Raw genomic sequence first — 7156 nt, 5'->3', positions numbered from 1 at the left:
GTACAAAGGTGTTCTTATTAGGGCAAACTTGTAAGAGGGTGTTGTGCACATGCCTTGCTGAATTCCAGGACTCCCTCAGCCTCTGTCTGCCGACTAGGAACCTCTAGGGGGACCTGGGTCGTTACAGGGAAACTTTTAGAAAAACACAACCTACAAACAGTATTCAAGCCCACCACAAAAATACAACAAATGTTACGGTCAGCAAAGGACAGAAGGGACCCCCTCACCACTGCAGGAGTATACCAGATACCTTGCAGTTGTGGTCAGGTACACATTGGAATCACAAAATGAAGCATCCACACCAGAATCAAAGAACATGAGAGACACTGCAGACTAAAACAACCAGAAAAATCTGCAATAGCTCAACATGCCCTAAAACAAACTGGAGATGAAATTCTATTTCAAAATACTGAAATACTGGATAACACCAGCAATCATTACGTCAAACTGCACAGGGAAGCCATTGAAATCCACAAGCACCAAAAGGACTTCAACAGGAAGGAGGAAAGTTTGAAACTCAACAAAACCTGGCTCCCAGCTCTCAAAAACACAGAGTACAAAAGGTCAACAAACTCCACCCAGCCACAAGGTCAGGGGATTACTACACACAAAAGATCAGCTAATGACACCCATCAACCACAGGGACAGATAATCTCCCCTCCTTATCACAACAATACACCCACAACAAAACACTAATCACCCATCTCCTGATTAGGACAATAGCCTATCTCACAAACTAGCCTTCTGACAGCCATAAATACTCCACTCCCAGCCTACCCAAAGCACAGTTTGCTGTCCTCTGAAGATGCCGGCCACAGAGACTGGCAAAACGTTAGGAAGAGCCACCTTCAGAACACGGCCAAGAAACCTGAAAAACCCACAACAACTATTAGATCCTGGCTGTGAAAGCCATCGGGAATACGAGAAAAAAAATTGTTAGAAAATCCAAAATTGGGCAAAGTCTTCATAGCTTCAAGCAAACAAAAGAAAAAAGAAGTGACTCTGTATATCAAAAAAGAACTAGAACCAGAATTAGTGTTCACCGCTGAAGATGGGAGACTATTAATGGTAGAAATCTCTAAGGAAGGAGAAAAAAGTCCTGTTGGTTAACATATATGCACCAAATGAAGCCCAATTAGTGCAAAGATCAGAACAGAAAATATGTATTATGGAAGACTTTAATGCAATAATTGATAAAGAGAAGGACAACAGAGGAATTAAACTTAATTGATTTATGGAAACTAAGAAATCCGAACAGAAGAAATTACACATTCTATTCTAACAGACATAAATCATGGTCAAGAATAGACAATTGCTGGATATCAGCGGAAGCTATACACTAAGCAGAGGACATTGAAATCCTGCCAAATATTTATGCAGACCATAATCCAATATTGATGAACTTAGGGCAGAGGACAAGGAGCGGCTCTTGGAGACTTAACACGCAACTGTAACATCTTTAAAAAAAGAGGAAGCAGAGCTCAAGAAGGCACCAACAAAGAAGGGACTACTCAATAAAATAAATATTCTACAGCATAAAATCAACTTATTAGAACAGGAAGAGATGGAGAAGAAAATCAAATTTGCAAGGCAAATTTTTTTTGAAAATGCAAATAAACCGGGAAGATGGTTAGCATATAGAATAAAAAGGGAGAGAGAGAAAAGGAAGGAAGTATATAAATAAAAGCAGATTGAGAAGGAGATTTACGGATTCTTCACTGAATTATATAACAAAAGAGAAGGAGAAGAAGAGAGGAAGGAAAATTATTGGAACAATATCCCAGAATGGAGACTGAATCATTAACAACTGGAGAAATTGAATAAACCAATTACAGCGGAAGAGATTGGAGAAGCATGGAAGAAACAAAAAAGCGGCAAATCTCCTGGCCCAGATGAACTACCAGCAGAATATTATAAGACATTCGAAGAAATCTTAAGTACACAATTAAAGAAATTAATTGAAGATATAAAGACTAAAGAGAAAATTCCTAATTAATGGAAAGAAGCACACATATCTCTAAAACATAAAGAAGGCATGGATAAAAGACTAACCAAGAATTACAGACCAATCTCTTTCTTAAATGTTGACTTAATCTTAATCTTCACAACCATTTTAGCCACAAGATTAAAGGAGATACTTGAAACAATAATACATGAAGATCAAACAGGCTTTCTATCCAAAAGGAAATTATCATGAAATATAAGGACAATAATAGACATATTATTGTTACAGTTACAGAAAATTGAATGCAGACTTCCAAAGAATAGCAAGGAGAGACAAGAGGGCCTTCTTAAATGAACAATGCAAAGAAATAGAGGAAAATAACAGAAAAGGAAAAACCAGAGATCTGTTCAGGAAAATTGGAGATATTAGAGGAAAATTTTGTGCAAAGATGGACATGATAAAAGACAAAAATGGAAGGGACCTCACAGAAGCAGAAGACATCAAGAAGAGGTGGCAAGAATACACAGAGGAATTATATCAGAATGTTTTGGATATCCCGGACAACCCAGACAATATAGTTGCTGACCTAGAGCCAGACATCCTGGAGAGTGAGGTGAAGTGGGCCTTAGAAAGCCTGGCTAACAACAAGGTGATGGCATTCCAGTTGAACTATTTAAAATCTTAAAGGATGATGCTGTTAAGGTGCTACATTCAATATGCCAAGAAGTTTGGAAAACTCAACAGTGGCCAGAGGACTGGAAAAGATCAGTCTACATCCCAATACCAAAGAAAGGCAGTGCCAAAGAATGCTCCAACTACCGGACAATTGCACTCCTCTCACACGCCAGCAAGGTTATGCACATAATCATACAAGGTAGGCTTCAGCAGTATGTGGACCGAGAACTCCCAGAAGTACAAGCGTGATTCGGAAGGGGCAGAAGAACTCGAGACCAAATTGCCAACATGCGCTGGATTATGGAGAAAGCTAGAGAGTTCCAGAAAAACATCTACTTCTGCTTCATTGACTATGCAAAAGCCTTTGACTGTGTGGACCACAGCAAACTATGGCAACTCCTAAAAGAAATGGGCGTGCCTGACCACCTTATCCATCTCCTGAGAAACCTATATGTGGGACAGGAAGCAACAGTTAGAACTGGATATGGAACAATGGATTGGTTCAAAATTGGGAAAGGAGTACGACAAGGCTGTATACTGTCCCCCTGCTTATTTAACTTATATGCAGACTACATCATGCGGAAGGCTGGACTGGAGGAATCCCAAGTTGGAATTAAGATTGCAGGAAGAAATATCAACAACCTCCGATATGCAGATGATACCACTCTGATGGCGGAAAGGCAGGAGGAACTAAAGAACCTTGTAATGAGGGTGAAAGACGAGAGTGCAAAAAACGGTCTGAAACTCAACATCAAAAAAACTAAGATCATGGCCACTGGTCCCATCACCTCCTGGGAAATAGAAGGGGAAGATCTGGAGGCAGTGACAGATTTTACTTTCTTGGGCTCCATGATCACTGCAGATGGAGACAGCAGCCCCGAAATTAAAAGACGCCTGCTTCTTGGGAGGAAAGCAATGACAAACCTTGACAGCATCTTAAAAAGCAGAGACATCACCTTGCCAACAAAAGTCTGCATAGTCAAAGCTATGGTTTTTCCTGTAGTGTTGTATGGAAGTGAGAGCTGGACCATAAAGAAAGCTGACCGCCAAAGAATTGATGCCTTTGAATTGTGGTGCTGGAGGAGACTCTTGAGAGTTCCCTGGACTGCAAAGAGAACAAACCTATCAATTCTAAAGGAAATCAACCCCGAGTGCTCATTGCAAGGACAGATCCTGAAGCTGAGGCTCCAGTACTTTGGCCATCTCTTGAGAAGAGAAGACTCCTTGGAAAAGACTTTGATGTTGGGAAAGTGTGAAGGCAAGAGGAGAAGGGGAAGACCGAGGATGAGATGTTTGGACAGAGTCATCGAAGCAATCAACACAACTCCGGGAGGCGGTGGAGGATAGGAGGGCCTCAAACGAACAATAGACATATTGGAATATTATGAAATGCAACCTAGAAAGCAGATGATCCTAATCTTCCTGGATGCGGAAAAAGGCTTTGATAATGTCAACTGAGATTTCATGCTATCATTACTGGAGAGAATGGGCCTTCAAGGAACATATCTACAATCAAGGCAATATAGACTAATCAAGTAGCCAAGATAAAAGTGAATGGTAATCTAACTGGGAATACACAGATCGAACAAGGAGCAATACAGGGCTGCCCACTATTCCCTCTCTTATTTATTTTAGTACAGTGGACCCTCGACTTACAGACGGCTCGACTTACAGACTTCTCTGGCTGCAAAATTTAGATTCGACTTGCAGCCAGAGAATCGACTTACAGACCAGAAAAAAACCAAAATGGAAAAAATAGAATAAAAACCACTGGTTATGGGATTAATCGGTTTTCAGTGCATTGTACAGTAGGTCAATGGAGATTCGATTTACAGACTTTTCGACTTGCAGCCACCATTCCAATATGGATTAATTCCTTAAGTAGAGGGTCCACTGTATTGGAAATACTTAACAGACAGATCAGGAACAACGAAGCAATTAAAGGACTTATAATTAGGGGAGAAGAATTTAAGCTACAAGCGCATGCGGATGATTTAGTGATAATATTAGAAAATCTTTTGGAAAATCTTGAAGGGTTATTGGAAGTTGTAGAAGAATTTGGGCAGGTGGCCGGATTTAAAGTAAACTATCAAAAAACAAAATTTATGACAAAAAACATAAAGCAAGAAGATGTCAAAAAATTAGCACGGAACTCCAACTTTGAGGTGGTGAAAAAAATTAAATACAGTTGTGTTCAAAATTATTCAGCCCCCACTGAAATTGAATGGATTGGCCATTTTGACATTGATTTTGATCATTCAGTCATCTTGCTTACATTTACATGAAAGAGGCACTTGTAGGTCAGAGAAATATAACCTTAAGTTTATAATGAAATAACCACAAATGTCTTTTCTGTGTTCACATCATTATTAGTTTTTATTCAACCCCCAAGTGACATTCAATCTTAGTACTTAGTACAACATCCTTTTACAGTTATAACAGCTTTTAAACGTGAAGCATAGCTTGACACAAGTGTCTTGCAGCGATCTACGGGTATCTTCGCCCATTCTTCATGGGCAAAAGCCTCCAGTTCAGTTAAATTCTTAGGCTTGCGCACTGCAACTGCTTTCTTTAAGTCCCACCAGAGGTTCTCAATCGGATTTAAGTCTGGTGACTGCGATGGCCACTCCAAAATGTTCCAGCCTTTCCTCTGCAACCATGCTCTAGTGGACTTGGAGGTATGCTTGGGATCATTGTCCTGTTGAAAGGTCCAACGTCTCCCAAGCCTCAGGTGTGTGACGGACTGCATCACATTTTCATCCAATATCTCCTGGTACTGAAGAGAATTCATGGTACCTTGTACACGCTGAAGCTTCCCTGTACCTGCAGAAGCAAAACAGCCCCAAAGCATTATTGACCCTCCGCCATGCTTCACAGTAGGCAAGGTGTTCTTTTCGTCATATGCCTTGTTCTTCCTCCTCCAAACATAGCGTTGATCCATGGGCCCAAACAGTTCTAATTTTGTTTCATCAGTCCACAGAACACTATCCCACAACTTTTGTGGTTTGCCCACATGACTTTTGGCATACTGCAGTCGACTCTTCTTATTCTTGGGAGACAGCAAGGGGGTTCTGGCATGGAGACCTTCATTACGCAGTGTGCGCCTTATTGTCTGAGCTGAAACTTCTATACCCACATCTGACAAATCTTTTTTCAGTTCCTCAGCAGTCACACGGGGACTTTTCACCACTCTACGCTTTAGGTAGCGCACAGCAGTCGAAGCCAGCATCTTCTTTCTTCCACGACCAGGTAGCATTTCAACAGTGCCCTTTGCCTTGAATTTGTGAATGATGCTTCCTATGGTGTCTCTTGGTAAGTTTAACTTCTTTGCAATCTTCTTATAGCCATTGCCCTTCCTGTGAAGACAAATCACCTCTTCTCTTGTCTTCCTGGACCATTCTCTTGACTTGAGCTCCAGTATTTTAATGTGTTTGTATTTTGATTCAAACATGTCTTAAAATTTGCCCATAGTTTAAATACCCACATCTTTTTACAAGGTGCAAGGATGTATCTTAAGTAATTTTCCATTATTTTTGCATGTAAGACTCTCGTTTTTTGGATTTAGTATATTTAAGTATGGAACCTTGAAATGATCTAAATGAAAGAACTTGCACAGAATTAACACGTTCTGAAATTGCCTGGAATCATTGCAACCATGAAAAGACTCCTTATGAGACACCCAGATGTGCTTCAAACACCTTGTCACTTTCTGTGTGAGGGAGAAGGTCAGGATGAACTCATCTTGACTGGAATGCCGTCCTTTCCTGAGGAGAGGGTGGAGAAGCTCATAAAGAAACAGCATTGGTCGCCCTGTATGATGAGGGAGTCTGGCAGGGGCAAAGTGTCTCTGTTGGTCCTCCTCGACATCTCAGTGGCCTTTGATACTGTTGACCACAGTATCCTCCTGGGGAGGCTCTTGCAGTTGGGAATTGGTGGCTTGGCGTTTGCCTGGCTCCGTTCCTTCTTGGAGGACCGCCCCCAGATAGTACAGCTTGGGGAGAGTGTATCAGCTCCATGGAGTCTCAATTGTGGGGTTCCACAGGGATCAGTTATCTGCCCAATGCTGCTTAACATCTATATGAGGCAGCTGGGTGGGGTCATCGGGGGATGTGGGGCTTCGTGTCACCAATATGCTGATGACACCCAGCTCTACATCTCCTTTTCACCAACTGCAGGAGATGCCATTCTGTCCCTTCAGGGAAAATGGGCTGAGGCTGAACCCGGACAAGATGGAGGTACTGAGGGTGGGCACCCCCACAGTAGGTGGTTTGCTGCCAAGAGTGGGGTTCGCAGTCTGGGGATCCATCTGGACCTGATGCTCACTATGGAAACTCAGGTGGTGTCAGTGGTCCGCACCACCTTTTTTCATCTTTGGCAGATAGCCCAGCTGTGACCCTATCTTGACATTGGGGCACTCACTACCTTGGTGCATGCGCTCGTAATCACAAGATTAGACCACTGCAATGCGCTCTATGTGGGGCTACCTTTGAGGCTGAGGTGGAAACTCCAAGTGGTGCAGAATGCAGTGGCCAGACT

General features: G+C 42.0%; 1 protein-coding gene across 1 annotated transcript in view; it reads right to left on the bottom strand.

Annotated features, from left to right (window-relative positions):
- The window catches only part of LOC144587199 (uncharacterized), a 263842-nt gene that overhangs the window by 193398 nt on the left and 63288 nt on the right, over positions 1 to 7156 (bottom strand). The gene's annotated exons all lie outside the window — the stretch shown is intronic.

Source organism: Pogona vitticeps, chromosome 2 (genome assembly GCF_051106095.1).
Source record: "Pogona vitticeps strain Pit_001003342236 chromosome 2, PviZW2.1, whole genome shotgun sequence".
Taxonomy (NCBI): Eukaryota; Metazoa; Chordata; class Lepidosauria; order Squamata; family Agamidae; genus Pogona; species Pogona vitticeps.
Note: the sequence above shows the minus strand (reverse complement) of the source record. Positions and strands in the feature narration are given on the sequence as shown.